The sequence below is a fragment of the Rana temporaria genome, chromosome 6 (assembly GCF_905171775.1).
Source record: "Rana temporaria chromosome 6, aRanTem1.1, whole genome shotgun sequence".
NCBI lineage: Eukaryota > Metazoa > Chordata > Amphibia > Anura > Ranidae > Rana > Rana temporaria.
The window spans coordinates 89,294,712-89,311,160 of record NC_053494.1 but is presented as its reverse complement, the minus strand read 5'-3'; positions in this window follow the sequence as shown (position 1 = coordinate 89,311,160).

Here is a 16,449-nt window from a genome sequence, read left to right as displayed (position 1 = left end):
GCCACTCAAGGATTGCCGTAACCTTCTGCGGGTCCATCTCAATGCCGTTGACTGAAATAACAAGTCCCAGGAACTGTATGCTTTCACATTCAAACTCACATTTTTCAGGTTTGGCGTATAATCCGTGTATTCGGAGTCGCTTAAGTACGCTTTTGACGTGTTCCCGATGTTTGACAACAGAAGGGGAAAAAATGAGGATGTCATCAAGGTAGACCACGACAAAGAGGTCAAGGTAGTCTTTAAAGATGTCATTCACGAAGTGCTGGAATGTGGCAGGCGCGTTGCAGAGCCCGAAGGGCATCACCAAGTACTCAAAGTGGCCGAAGCGGGTGCGGAAGGCAGTCTTCCATTCGTCGCCGTCCCGTATTCGTACCAAGTTATAGGCCCCCCGCAAGTCCAGTTTCGTAAAAATGACCGCTGCTCCCAGTCTTTGGAATAGTTCCGGCACCAGCGGGAGAGGGTATCGATTTTTTATTGTTACCTTATTAAGCTCGCGGTAATCCACGCAGGGGCGGAGAGAATGGTCCTTCTTCTCGACAAAGAAAATTCCTGCCCCTGCTGGTGAGGTAGAGGGGCGGATAAACCCCTTCTTGAGGTTATCGTCGACATAAGTCTTTAGATTTCCAAGTTCTAGTTCAGTTAGGGGGAAAATTCTTCCGAAAGGGATTTCGGCCCCGGGGAGGAGCTCAATCGGGCAGTCGTATGGTCGGTGAGGGGGAAGGGTGTCAGCCCCCTTTTTGCTGAAGACGTCCAGGAACTCATGGTACACCTCGGGGACGGATTGGCGGATGTCAATGTCGGAGTCCATGCAAAGCAAAGAGGGGGGAGATGAGATTGTCTGCAAGCAGTGTTGTTGACAGTAGGTGGAACAAAAGCAAATCTCACCGGTAGTCCAGTTTATCTGAGGGTTGTGAGCCTGGAGCCAGGGTATGCCCAGGATTATAGGGAACAGAGGGGATTCAATAACATCCAGGCATAAAAGTTCTCGATGACTGTCCGAGATGGTAGTGGCGATGGGCAAGGTTTCTTGGGTGACTGGCCCGGATTTCAAGATAGACCCATCGGCCAAGTGTACAGACAGTCCAACAGCCCTTGGGCGCAACGGAATATGGTGATGAGTGGCAAAGGCAGAGTCCAGAAAACAGCTGCAGGCCCCGGAATCAAGTATGGCGCTGGTCCGTATATCCCTTCCTGGAAGCTGCAATAAAACGGGGACAGCCAGATGAGCAGATTTGTTGAAGACAATGGGTGAGGGGACAGATGACATGAAGGTGCACTTACGGAATTTTGCTGGGCAGGTCCTCACGTAGTGGCCGGACTCTCCGCAGTAGAGGCAAAGGTTGTTTGTCCGGCGTCGAAGTCGTTCCTCAGCAGTGAGAGAAGGGCGGATCAAACCCAGCTGCATGGGTTCTGGAATGTCTCTAGAGGCAGTGGTCGGGGCTGGAGGAATCGGGTTAGGGTACGCGGGTACCCGGGGTAGCATCCATGTTGGGCGATTCAGACCGGTGGCACGTTCAGTCCTGCGTTCCCTCAAGCGTCTGTCAATCTGGATGGTTAGGTTGATAAGAGCCTCCAAAGTGTCAGGGACCCCTACACGTGCGAGTTCATCCTTAAGTGCTTCGGCGAGGCCCAAGCGGAACTGATAACAAAGGGCCGAATTGTTCCAGGTAGTGTCCGCACTCCACCTTCTGAACTCGGCTACATAGTCCTCAACGGGTCTGCGACCTTGCAGGAGGGCATGCAAAGCGGCTTCAGCGGTAGCGGCCTGATGAGGGTCTTCATACAACAATGACATAGCCTGAAAGAACGTGTCCAACCGGTCAAGGGATAAGTCCTTTTGCTCCATCAGACGGTGGGCCCACGCCTGCGGTTCACCCGATAGGAGGGCCATAACAAAACCTACTTTGGTAGCTTCTAGTGAGAAAGTTCGTGGCTGAAGCGCAAAGTAGAGCTCACAAGCATTCCGGAACGCTCTAAACTTGCTTCGTTCTCCTGCAAATCTTTCAGGCATGGGCACTTTAGGTTCAGGAGGCAGCATAATAACTGAAGGTGACGCGGATGCGCCAGACGAAGAAGAAGTGGATGGAGTAGACAGTTCCTGGACACGATTTTCAAGTCGGGTATAGCCTTCCTGCAGGGCCCTGACTGCTTGGGTAAGGCCATCCAGATGGCGACAAAGTTCCGTCATAGGGTCCATTCCCTGCGCAGGCTCAGACATGGCTGCTCAGTACTGTCACGTACCTGGTACAGAGCAGAGCCTGGCGTGCAGGGAATGGCAACTCTTGCTCCTCTGACTCCGGAACCCCTGGTAGAGCAGACAGGGAGCGCTAGAGTTCAGAGTCGCACAAGCGCCAGGAAGGTGCCGTGCAGGTCTGCGGTGGTCTCCTGAAGACTCCACAGATGCTGTGCAGGAACTGCAGAGATGCTGGAGGTAAGACAGCAGACAACAGGAGCTTGGTGCAGATGGCTGGAACAGGCAGCAGGTGGGAGGTGTGCTGTAGTACAGATGCTGGCAGAGTCAGGCAGGCCGGGTCAAACACAGGCGGGCGGATCAGGTACAGGGGGAAGCCAAAGCAGAGTCGTAGTTCAAGCCGGATCAGTAACAGGCGGGCAGCAGACCGTTTGGAAGGAGGAGGCAGAAGCGAAGTCAGACAAGCCAAGGGTCAGGGCAGGCGGAGAACAGCAGGGTCAATGGTAAGCCAAGGTCACAGGAAACAGGAGCCAATCAGGTAACAGGTATCAGGTAGGGTAAACAGGAACGCTGTTGACTGAGCAGCAGGGGGCTATGGGGAGAGCCCCATTAAATAGCCTAAGTGGCGCCAAAATGGCGTCAGCACGTGCCCGCGCGCGCCGCTATTGCGCGTGCCCGCGCGCGCCGCTATTGCGCGCACCCGTGCGCGCCGACGTGCCGCGAACGCGCGCTCCCGTGCGTGCTAATGCGCTATTGCCGCTATTGCGCGCCGGTGCGCGATTAGCGCCACCTAGTGGTCTACCAAGTCCATGACAGGAGAGGACAATGGTAATTGTTTGTGTATAGGGATTCTTTACGCGCTGTTAAGGAAATCCCTAGATATTTGATGGATGAGGGACACCATTCAAATTTGAATGACTGTTGAAGGAGGGATACTGTGGAAGGTGGGAGGGACACGTTCAAGGCTTGTGATTTGGCATAATTAACCCGAAGCCCAGAGATTTTAGAGAATTCTGAAATTACCCTGTAGAGGTTTGGTAAGGAAGTAATGGGAGAGGTTAGAAATAATAGTAAATCATCGGCAAAGAGCCCACATTTATGAGTTTGATCTCTGCATGATACACCCATAATGTCAGGGTTCTGTCGGATAGCTATTGCCAGGGTTTCAATTGCCATTGCAAAAATGATTGGGGAGAGAGGGCATCCCTGTCTGGTACCCCTAGCTATGTCTATTGGGGAAGAATAGTACCCTTGGATTCGGATTAGGGCCTTGGGGTTGGAATAGAGAGCTTGTATCACCCCCAGGAATCTCGGGCCAAAGCCCCATCGCTCTAGTAGGGGGCGGAGATATTGCCAGGACACAGAATCAAAGGCCTTCTGCAGATCAAGTGCTAGGAGAAAGCCTTGTAATAGAAAAAAAGCATGACAGGTCCTCTTAAATATGAGATCTGGGGTAAAAAATACCTCAGATCCCATATTTAGACTAAAATGCAAAAAAAATAAAAAAAATAAATGTGTAATTTGAAAAAATTACAACAAGAAAATGTCCCTTTAAGAAGCATGGGCGAAAGTGACGTTTTGACGTCACTTTCGCCCTGCTATGGAGAAGGATGGGGGCCATCTTGCCCTCACTCGTATCCCAGCCGAGCAGGGGACAGGACCCGCTGCCGACGGCTCCGATAAGCGGCGGAGGGCGCGGGAGAGCAGCGGGAGGGGGGGCCACCTCTCCCGCCGCCGATGACGGTGATCTCGCGGCAAATCCACTGCGGAGACCACCGTTATCGTTTAGAGGACCGCTCACTAAAAAGATGGATATCTCGGTTGTGGCAGCAGCTGCTGCCGTTACCGAGATATCCATCTTTAAAAAAATGACGTATATATACAGTGAGGGGTCCTTAAGTGGTTAATGATGCCTTGCCAGGGTAGACATGGGTAGAGGAGAGGACTTGGGATCACAGTCACACAGAGTCCTGCCTTATAGAATGATCATCATATATACCCTATCCTATAGGAGACAAGAGGGGTGGGTGGCAACTGAATGAGTTGCACAATGTGGGTATTTAGCCGTTTTTTCCCCTTTTAACCACTTCCTTACTGGGCACATATACCCCTTCCTGACCAGGTGAAATTTCAGCTTGTGGCGGTAGTCTCGGGGCGTGGCTCGGGAATGGCGGTGTGAGAGACACGTTGGTTTGGAGCTCCGGGCCTTCTCCATATCCCCATGAGGAACATAGCATGAACCCAGCAATCTAGCATGCACTTTACCCCACTTTAGTGACCAACGGTGTGTTCCTGGCAGCAGATGAAGCACTACAGCACGGTATGCATAGTGGTCGCAGACGTATAACGCGAGCTGAGTAAAAGAAGGCAGACCTGGCTGCCGGTACTATAGCAAGCAGCGCAGCAAAAAGCATGCAGGGAGACATCCAGCGCTACTTTACCTCAGCGTCCCCTGTGCTCATATCAGCGAGCGGGTCTATTAACATAGGTGCCCGAGGATGGGGAAGCGAGTGTTACGTCAGCAGGGGAAGGTCAGCATCACAGCGGAGATCTTCCGGTGTAGGGAGTCCCCAAACACAGACGCCGGCAAGTATACAGACCTCGACGGACGCTCTGAAGGTGGGAACCGCGGAGATGGAGACTACGGAGGCCGCAGAGATAAAAGCTATGCTGGCAGCTCTTCCCACTCGTCAGGATATCGAGAAACTACCTACTCGGCAGGAGATCGAGGTATTGATATTGCGCGTGGAAGAGACGCAGCGCCAGGAACTACAGGCGGTAAGACACGACTTAAACACACTGACAGAGAAGGTGATGCTGAGAGAGGACACAATAGTCTCTATAGAGCAAAGAGTGGGGGCTATTGAGAAAGCAATGGAAGCAAAACAGGACACTGAAGTAGAGTGGGTAACAGAAACAATTATTGACTTACAGCTACAGATGGAGGTCTTAGAGGATAGGTGCCGTAGGTGTAATTTACGGTTGCGGGGTGTACCTGAAGCGGCAGACAATGAGGACTTGGACATTAAAATCAAAGTGATCTTTGAGGCTATACTAAAATCACCCCAGAAGGAGATCGAAATAGAGAGGGTGCATAGAGCCCCCGGCCCCAAATCCTCTAATTTAGAAAGACCAAGGGACATAATCTGCCGATTGTATAGATACCAGCAGAAAGAAATGATTTTGAGGAAGGCTTGGGACCTGGGAGACATAGAACATGAGGGTGCACACATAAAAGTTCTTCCTGACCTGTCCTGGGCCACACTCCAACGAAGAGCATGCCTGCGACCTATATTGGACCTAGCCAGAGAAAAGGGGTTCACATACAGGTGGGGATACCCACTTGCGGTGACATTCCGTAAGTCTACAGTCTCGTTTATGCTCAGAACCCCATCAGAACTTCCGGATCTGTTTCAGTTTCTGGGAACACCTCCCATTCAATATCAAACTGGCTATTTCCCATAACATATAAGGGGAGCAGAGGAAGACCCCAAACGAGGACAGGACAAGGACAGGGAAATGTCCCAATAATTTTTTTTGATCAAAAAGGTTTTTATTGCTCACATGCCAAATAAACATAGTACAGATGACATTGTACATTTCCAATTGCAAAAGAGTATGTCTTCAGGAATACAGTTCAACCATCAGATGCACTTTGTAAGGTCACTTATGCGCGATCATTTTGACAACAGACCCATCTGGGCACCAACCCTTCCACTCCACCCCCACCCTCTCTCCCCATTCTCCCCCCTTCATATATCCGCACATGTACACAGGCCCGGGGTTCCGCGAATCATTCCCCGTCTCTACATCCCCCCAAGTAACCGCTCTTGAACTAGTTCAACGGGGCTCAGCCCTGGCGTTGCAAGCCATGGGTCCCACAGTCTGAAAAATTTACCTGCATTGCCCCTGTGCTGGTAGATGTATTTCTCCATCAGTAAAGTCTTGCCCACATGTTGTACCCATACCTTAACAGACGGGGGCTCCCTTGACTTCCAATGTATAAGGATAAGCTTTCTCGCCTGGAATAGAGCCCTGGCAAACGCCACTCTAGTGGTTTCTTCCGCTATCGCCCCTTCCAGCACGCCCAAGAGGCAGCAAAGTGGGTCTAATGGGACACTAGTCTGAAATACCGAGTTCAGGGTCGTCAGAACCTCCGACCAGTACCTGTGGAGCTTTGGACACCGCCATAGCAAGTGCACCAAGTCTCCCTGGGTTGCCCTACATCGACCACACAGTGGGTCTGGGGCACAGCCCATTCTAAAGAGTTTGACAGGAGTGTAATGTACCCTGAGTAGGATGTAGAGCTGAGACACCCTTTGCGACACATTCAGCGAGCACGCGTTCACCGCCAGCAGGGCCTCCTCCCATACCTCCCCCTCAATCGGCCCCAAGTCTGCCTCCCATTGCTCTGCCACCTTCATAGGGTGCCCCTCTAACAATGACGACAGGAGCATATTATAGCATTGCGAAATCATGCCTTTGGTATCCTGCGCTTGAAACACCGTTCGGAAAACCGGAGTGGGGGACTGAACCCACTCAACTGCTGTCCCCTGCGCTCTCACTGCATGCTGTAGCTGTATGTAATAAAAGTGCATATTGTGTGACAGGTTAAATCTACTTTGTAGTTCACTGAAGGGAAGTAGGGCCCCCCCTCTAAAGATATGTTTGAGGTGCGTGACCCCACAGGAGCTCCACCTGCTACCCTGCTCGAGCTTGGCCAGCTCCCCATAGGTGTCATTCCCCCAAATGGGACTGAACTCTGTGAACCCGGTTACTCCCTGGAGCTGTCTAGCCTTGTTCCATATCTTCTGGACAAGCGCATATGTGGGCATTTTCCTATTGGGTTTTTGAAATTTACACGCCTCCAGCCCCTCTGGTATCAAGGCTGCCCCCGATCCCCGCAGCATAAGTAGAGCCGCCGAGGCATCGGGTTGCACCCCCGTGGTTCCTATCAAATGTTGGAGTTGGGCCGCTAAGTAATATATCCAGGGATTCGGCAGTGCCAGCCCACCCCCCTCCTTCGGACGCTGCAACTGCTCAAGTTTGATCCTAGGGGTTTTGGTGCCCCACAGCAGCTGCCTAAAGAGAGAGTTGACCACTCTGAATACCTTCAGGGTGATCACCATAGGAGCATTGTGCAAGAAATACAGCAACTGGGGCATTAGTATCATTTTGATGAGATTAGTTTTGCCCGCCAGGGACATTTTTAGTTTGTTCCATACTTGAATTTTGTCTCTAAATTTGGATAACAGGGGGTAGATATTTAATTTACAGAAGTCAGTAATCGTGGGGGATATCCAGACCCCCAGATATTTAAAGGATGACACTACGGGTACTGAGCACGCTGGGCCACCCCCCTGCGCGGGTGCCCCATCCAGAAACATCAGTGCTGACTTGGTCCAATTAATGGTAAGCCCCGAAAAGCGGCCAAAGTCAGTAACAATGGCCATGGTCCGCTGCAGAGATCCCTCCGTATCCTCCAAAAAGAGGAGCATGTCATCTGCGTATAACATGATTTTCTCCTGCATGTCTCCATACCTGAACCCCCGAATCGCCTCGCAGCTCCTCACCAGGACCGCAAGGGGCTCGATGGCCAGAGCAAAGAGCAGGGGGGACAGGGGACAGCCCTGCCTAGTCCCCCTGCCCAGAGCAAAGGCATGGGACATCCTATCCGCCATACGTATGGCCGCCTGAGGTGTAGCATACAGAAGCCGGACCCATCCCTGGAACCTAGGGCCGAAGCCAAATTTGTTCAGTACCGCCCATAGATACCGCCAGCCGACACTGTCGAAGGCCTTATTGGCATCTAGCGACAACAGTGCCCTACTGCCGACGGCCTCCGAGGGGGTCTGCATGTTCAGGTACAGCCGCCGGAGATTCGTCGCCGTGGATTTGCATGGCATGAATCCTGCCTGGTCTGGGTGTATGATGGACAGAATAATTTTGTTCACGCGCATGGCCAGGACTTTTGCAAGTATTTTGACGTCGCTCTGTAGCAAAGAAATGGGTCTATACGATCCGGGATCCAAAGGATCCTTGCCCGCCTTCAGTAATAAGATAATATTCGCCCTTGTCATGGACGGAGGCAGGGCCCCCGAGTCGAGCGAGGCGTTAAACACCTCGAGCAACCTAGGCAGCACCACCCCCCCATACTGGGTATACACCTCCATGGGTAGGCCGTCATCCCCCGGGGCCTTGCACGTGGGGAACGAGGCCACCGCCTCCCCCAGCTCCTCCACAGTCAACGGCTTCTCTAGCTCGGCCCTTGCCCCCTCTTTCAGGGCCGGGAGAGCTATCGCATCCATGTAGCGCTGCAACTCCTCGTCCGTGAAGTCATCCCTTGAACTGTACAGTGACGAGTAAAAAGCCGCTAACTCGGTCAAGATTGATTCAGGTTCATTCACCAGCCTACCCCTTGTATCCCGAATTGCTCCTATGGCCGGGGACGCCTGCTGTGACCTCGCTATTCTGGCCAACAAGCGGCCTGTTTTTTCCCCTTCCTCATAGTAGGCCTGCTGGGTAAAGAATCGCTTTTTCTCCGCGGTGGAGGATCTCAGCCGGTCCAGGGCGTCCTGGGCCGACATCCACCCCTCCCTCGCGGATTCCGAGGGGTCAACAACATAGGTCAATTCTAACCGTCTCACCTGGTCCTCCACCTGCTCCATAAGAGCAGAGGAGTTGTGTTTTATGGACGCAATCTCCTCAATGAACGTCCCCCGCAGGCATGCTTTAAAGGCATCCCAGCCCAGGGCCCTCTCCGTCCCCTCCCAGTTGTCTCGGAAGTATTGTTCTATTCTGCGGGTAATATGGTCATGGGAGGTGAACAACTTTAGCCAGAAGGCGTTTAGTTTCCACGGGGCCCTGGGCAAAGAGGACACCTGACGCGTGACCAGGTGGGCCACAAGTGGGGAGTGATCAGAGACCCCCCGTGGAAAATATTCCACCCTAGGGATCATATGAAGTACCTGCGGGGACCCGACACATAGATCGATGCGGGACAGTGAGCCGTGCGTTTTGGAGAAGCACGAGAACTGTTTGGTCACAGGGTATCTAGCTCTCCAAATATCTAGCCACCCTACCTCCCCCATCAATCTGCTCAGGGCTGTCCCCCTACTCCCCTGGGGCATCCTAACCGGTGGGTGCCTATCCTCCCTCGGATCCATACATGCATTGAAGTCCCCCATAATCATCACGGGAACATCCGACTTATCACCCAGATATGACAGCAGAAGCTGTAACACCTCTTTCGAGAAAGGGGGGGGAATATATACAAAAGCAATAACCATCGTTACCATAAATACTTTGCAATATAGAAAGACATATCTACCAAGCGGGTCAACCTGTGCGTCTATTTCCTGGTAGGCCAAGGATCCGTGTACCAACACACTCACCCCCCTTGAATATGAGGTGTGAGTGGAGTGGTATGCCTTGCCCACCCAGGAAAATCCCAGATACCCAACCGTGTCCTTGGTAAGGTGAGTTTCCTGCAACCCCACAATAGCAGGGAGAAATTTCTTCAGGCCCGCCCGTATCATAGACCGTTTCAGTGGATCATGTACCCCGCGCACATTCCAAGTCACTATCGGGGTGGTGGCCATAGTTGAGTCTGAAAATAGTTATCGTTCAGGGTATAAGGCCTCGAGGCCTTTTCCGAAAAACCAAGCCCCAGCCGGGGCCGGGTCTGGTCCATCAAGTAATCTTGCATCATGTGGCATAAGTCTGTGAGCAGAGTATCAAAAATAACCAATAATAAAAAGGAGAAAAAACAATTAAACATACGTGTCCGCCTCTCGGCCCCGTCCGGGGCAGAGGTCGATATCCTGTTGCGTGGATCCAGCAGTCCCTGTGTGCCAACAGGGCACCAAAAAACTAGGGAAGACTCCCCCGGCCGGGGTTCGTCGCTGGTACCAAATAGCTCATACGTGTAGGCCCCCCCCTGTAGCATGGAGTCCAGAGGGGGTGCAATTCAGCTTCCGAAGCTCTTAGGTAACGCTATCAAAAGTGGAATCAGGTAAAGTTCCGGCTTGCAGGTAACAACAAAACTGGTCTGCGGCGAACTCAGCGGCTATGTGTGGGTGTCCCTAGGGCCTCAGTCCCCCCTGTCCTCCTCGCGGCGTCTCCTCAAGTCCTGTTCGTTGTGGTCTAGCCACTGTGCGGCCTCCGCGGCAGATTCGAAAAACGTGGCTTGGCCCCTCACCGTAACCCTCAGCTTGGCCGGGAACAGCATGGCGTAGTTAACTTGGATCCTCTGCAGGCGCTTTTTAACATCTACAAACTTGGCCCTCTTGCGTTGCACCTCAGCTGAGAAGTCGGGGTAGAACGACACCCTGGCCCCATTGTAGTGCACCGATCCCCTCTCTCTGGCCAGCCGCAGGATGGTTTCTTTGTCCCTATAATTTAGGAGCCTGGCTAGGACGGATCTGGGGGGGCCGCCAGGGGGAAGGGGTCTGGGAGGCGTTCGGTGCGCCCTCTCTACCGCGTACAGCGTGGAAAATGCCTCCTTGCCAAAAGTCTCCTGGAGCCATGTCTCAATGAACGTAGTGGGGTCCCTACCTTCCACCTTCTCGGGGAGGCCCACTATGCGGACATTGTTCCTCCTCAGGCGGTTCTCAATGTCGTCTGTTTTTGCGGCGGCCTGTGCGGACTGCTGCAGTGCTGTCCTAGCATCTCTGGTGAGGGGTGGGAGCGCGTCCTCTACCTCGCTGATGCGTCCCTCCACAGCCGTGGTTCTCTCCCTAATTTTCTGGAGGTCATGGCGCATGAGAGATACTGTCTCAGTAAGCTCCCCAAACTGTGCCTTCAGGCCGTCCACAGAGGCTGTAACTGAAGTTGTGCACTTCTGCACCGCCCGGAGGATCTCACTAAGTGTGGGTTGTGGGGCATCATCCTGTAATTCCCCAAATATGTCCTGCATAGTGTCTGTGGAGCTCTCAAGCGGCAGCGTGTCATCCATAGCAGAGTCTCCATTGAGGCCCTGCACTCTCTGCGCCCACGTCGGCTGTGTATGCGTCGGGGAGCTGGTAGGGCCCTGCAGCCTTTGGGTGTAATATAACATGTCCTTGGGGGGTTCTTTCCCCTGGTGTTTGGCCGTTTTGGGCGCCTTACCTCCAGCCTCTGCTTGTCTTTCAGGCCCGCGCACTGCACGCTGCTGCTGAGAGGCCCCGGCGCCATCTTGGATCTCCATGGCCGAGCCGACCGCGGCTCCTTTCTCGGGTTTGCGGGTCATTCGGATCCCCGCCGCTCGATCAGACACCCCCCGCTGAGGTCCGTGAAGTGCGCTGTCGCTTTTGGTCCGCTCGTTGGCGTCAGTTGTTGCCGGTAACAGGATCGTAGCAGGATCAGTAGCGGGAGCTCCGTGAACTGCGACTGTTCACATGCCCGTCCAGGCCACGCCCCGTCCCAATAATTTACAACCAGGTGGATGCGAATAGGCCAGGTGACCCTTGAAAGGCCTAACAGAAGAAAGGAGCCGGCTGTTAGATAAAGATGGAAATAATGAAAACGCGCATAGAACGGCCAGACTGAGGCAATGAGATACACCTGCTTAGAATAAATAGTAGATAGAATAGTGGAGAGACTGAAGATAACGTGGTTGAACCCTACTGTCTCCCCCCCTTTTTTTTTTTTTTTTAACCTTAGCCTCGGAGTTGGAGTGGAAGGTCCATCCCCCCCCCTTTTTTTTTGGGGGGGGAGTGGTTGGACTGAGGGGGGGATATACCCCTTTCACCCCCTTTTTGGGGGGGGGGGCCTGGGGGAGGGGGGACAAACAAAATGGCCTGAAGAGGTCTGAATTAGGGATCTGAATATGGGACAGAGTACAGGACCTAAGGACAATAGGCCAGTACGCAGATTATGGCATTATGTAGATAAGGAACTGCTCATTATGTTGCCTAATATGTACGGGTGGCGGATAGTATGAAGAAGGCCTAATAATGGGTAACGCTGACGCTACCGGTTGGGATGGTAGGGGAGAAAGAGGGACGGGTTTATGGAGGCCCCCTTCCTTTTTCCTTTTCACTCTTAATCAGGGCTGGACTGGGAATGAAAACCAGCCCTGGAAATAATAATTTCATACCAGCCCCACAGCATAACATCATTATTTTCTTGTTCATAAAAAGGAAAAACATTTGAAAGCACATTTGAAGAGTGTATTATGTAAAGATATGACACAGCATGTTGTATAGGCTTCCCAGTTTTCCACTATACCTACTACATGCTGTGTACCCCTGGCGGGGAGTTGGATCTGGTGAGTGGGGACCCTTGTGGGGGAGCACCGGGACCACCGCGAATGCTGTATCAGCTGTATAGGAACACCTTTTCTCACTGCAAGAACCTGCATCCATAAGCCCTGACTGGAATCAATAGAACCTCTCCCACTAGAGCAGTGGTTCTCAACCTGGGGGTCGGGACCCCCTCGGGGGTCAAATGACAATTTGCCAGGGGTCACCGGATCTTGGGCAGTTCCTGGAGCCTGTGGCCGCCCATTCAGTTCACGGCATGGCTGGGGGGCAGAGACTAGAGGTCAGCTGACTGGTGAGAAATGTGAAGTGGGAGGGACTGGAGGAGACCCTATATTCTGATTTCGGCATAGGTGTCACTGCTGCGAGACACCACAGAGCTGGAGACACATTAGGTAACACTACCTGTGATTAGAGTTGCCATTTAGAGTCCCCACTACAGTTCTCAGATCAGCAGGTGATCTTGATCAAGAGCACCCAAGTTGGCTGATCAGAACTCCCTGCCAGCACTGCCACTCACCCCCCCCCCTAACCCCCAAAAAGGAGTAAGAGAAGGAATAAAAATCGAGAATACATGGAAGGGAGAGGAAAAAAGGGAGAGAAAGAACATGAAATATGGCTAGAGAGAGGGTTGGGGAACAAAAAAACAAGAAATTAAGATACGAGTGGAAGGGACGCAGGGAGCCCTAAATGTCCATGGGTTAGGGGCAAATTACTTGTCTTGCCTTGGTTGCTGACAACCTGGGCTGCGAAAATTCCACTGTTAGGGGTCCCCACAACCTGGGAAATTTTATCAAGGGGTCATAACACTATTAAGGTTGAGAACCACTGCACTAGAGACTATTGTGTTTTATGTTTTTATGTGATCTCCTTCATGCGGTCTTACTGGTCAGACATCATATAGCCTTAGACCTGAGGCTGCAATTGGACTATATACTTTGTATCTCGTTCACCTACCCCTTTTAGGGGATTGGTTTCCAGCAGTGGCGGGCCGCCCATAGGGGGCGCCCGGGCGCCGCCCCCCCTCCTGTAGGCAAAATATAAAAAATAAAAAAATAATATATTTTTTTTTTCAATGGCCCCTTTAAAAAAAAAAAAAAAAGAAGTCCTTTAAAAAAATTAGATTGAGCGCCGGCCACCATTGCACTATGAAGCGACACGTCAATGCAATCTCTAGATTGCAGACGTGGCGCTTCATTTGCAGGCTTTTATCCCGCCTTTTGGCGCATTGCACAGTGCTGAATAGCTTCCCGTGCGTCCGTATCCACTATGGGCGCCTGGAGCATTACTATTGTTGTTGCTTCCGGGATTCGTCTTACAGACGAAAACCGGAAGTGACGTCACGCGGGAAAGCTACGTCGTTTACACTGCCCCAGCGGAGCTGGAAAGGTAAGCCATGCCATTGCGGCATTGCCTCATCCCATCGCCTTGTTTTTTATTGACTCAAAATCAGCGATGGACTGCCTGATGCCCACCCATCCACCTCGGAGCCTGTAATTTTAGTAAGACTGCTGGGACTTTTAGTTCTCCATCTTCTCCTGGGGCTCATGAAGAAGATGGAGATCTACAAGTCCCAGCAGGTTATACATACAATAAGGCTCTGAGGTGGATGGGTGTGGATTGCATGCACCTGAGCCCAGGAGAAGATGGAGAACTACAAGTCCCAGCAGGTTATAATATAAGGCTCCAAGGTGGATGGATGTCCGGACACCCATCCACCTCGGAGCCTTATAGTATAACCTGCTGGGACTTGTAGTTCCCCATCTTCTCCTGGGGCTCAGGTGCATGCAATCCACACCCATTCACCTCAGAGCCTTACTGTATGTATAACCTGCTGGGACTTGTAGTTCTCCATTGTCTCCTGGGGCTCAGGTACATGCAATCCACCATCTATGGGACTACAAGTCCCAGCAGTGAGAAAAACAGAACAAAGATGGTGGATTGCATGCACCTGAGCCCCAGGAGACGATGAAGAACTACAAGTCCCAGCAGGTTATAATATAAAGCTCCGAGGTGGATGGATGTCTGGACAGTGACACAGTGGGGACAATTGGCACAGCGGCATGAATGGGCACAGTGGCGACAATTAAAGGGCACAGTGGCTGTGTTTGATGGCATGGCACAGTGGCTGTGTTTGATGGCATGGCACAGTGGTGACAACTGATGGCACAGTGGCTGCGTTTGATGGCATGGCACAGTGGTGACAATTGATGGCACAGTGGCTGCGTTTGATGGCATGGCACAGTGGCTGCATTTTATGGCATGGCACAGTGGCTGCGTTTGATGGTATGGCACAGTGGTGATAATTGATGGCATGGCAGTGGCTGTGTTTGATGGCATGGCAGTGGCTGCGTTTGATGGCATGGCACAGTGGCTGCGTTTGATGGCATGGCACAGTGGTGCGAATTGATGGCACAGTGGCTGCATTTGATGGGCACAGTGAGGCTTCGATTTTTTTTTTTCGTTTGCGCCCCCCCCAAAAAATTTGAGCACCAGCTACCACTGGTTTCCAGGGGGGGCAGCAGCCCAATTCACGGTCCTAAGCGCAGGCAGATTATTGTTTTTTTTTTTTCATTTAAAAGGTAGGTGCAGAGAGGGGGGAGTTGACCATGGAATGGTGAGAGAGAGATTATACACTCCAGAGTACAATTTGCAGGGGCAGCAAAGGTGACAATGAAAGTGGGGTGCACCATGCAACCCCCCTCTCTCTCTCTGTCACCTCTGCTGCCCCTGCAAATTGTAATCTGGACTGTATAATCTCTCTCACCATTGCATGGTCAAACCCCCCCCCTCTCTGCACCTACCTTTTCTGCCCCTGCAAATTGTAAACTGTATAATCTCTCTCTCTCACACCACCATTGCACGGTGCACTCCCCCCCCCTCTCTGAGATTATTATACAGACAGACAGTTTACAATTTCCAGGAACAGCAAAGGTAGGTGACAGAGAGAGGAGGGGGGCCTGGGGGGTGCACCGTTATATGGTGAGAGAGAGTCGAGATACAGACAGTATGGATTTCAAATCTATTTTCACCTTGTGCTCCATGGGTGGCCGAGCGTTCACTTCTTCTTCTCCTCTGCGGGTGGCTCTGCCTTCCCACGTGACTCTGCACTGGGCAGTGCTGGCGCTGTACGGGACGATGGAACAAGAGCTGTTCTCCTGCTCGGCTCCTCCCCTCCCTCAGATATGTGACATGATCGCTCCAGTCAGCGCGGGAAGGAAGAGAAGTGCAGCGGCGAGCATGGCGGCCGCAACCAGCCGGCGGCCGGCCCGCCGCTGCATTTTATACATACACGACAATGTGATGTGACACTGGAGAGGGGCCGGGCAGGTATATAATTGAAAAGTGCGGCCGCCGCCGTGGCCCACAGGCAGCTGAGCTGACTAATTTTTGACTGACAGCAGGCGGCCTACCGGGAATTTTCCCGGTCTCCCGGTAGGCCAGTCCGGCCCTGCTCTTAATGCATTTTTTTTTATTTAAGTGTGGGTCTAAGACACCTCAGGGATGTGAAACATATTCCTACTTAGGGCACTAAGACACTAACTGTAAGTAGACATCACAAACACAAACACTATGACAGACACCACGACACAAAATAATAAGTACTATCAACACAATATACAATACAACACACACATTATTCCACTGCATATTATATAATATAATATAACACTGACAGGGTGTATTTTTTTCACATGACCGCTTAATAAGTGGTACACACACACTTTTTTTTTTTTCTCCGTTAGCACGTCTCACTTTTTTTTTGGGGCTTTCCATTGTCCGGTCTATATGGAAGATAACGCCTAGCTGGGAAGGAATAAAGTTCACCCCCCCCTTTTCTTTTTTTTTTTGGTTTGTCTTTTTCTCTCCAGTAAGGGGGGTGGAAGGAGAGTTAAAGGGTAAATGTAAAGGCTAAAGGTTTAAGTAATGTATATGACTATGTGTATGATAATCTATGACAAATTACAACCAAATGTTTATGGTTAAGGATATATATGTTTTATTTCTGGAATGGGA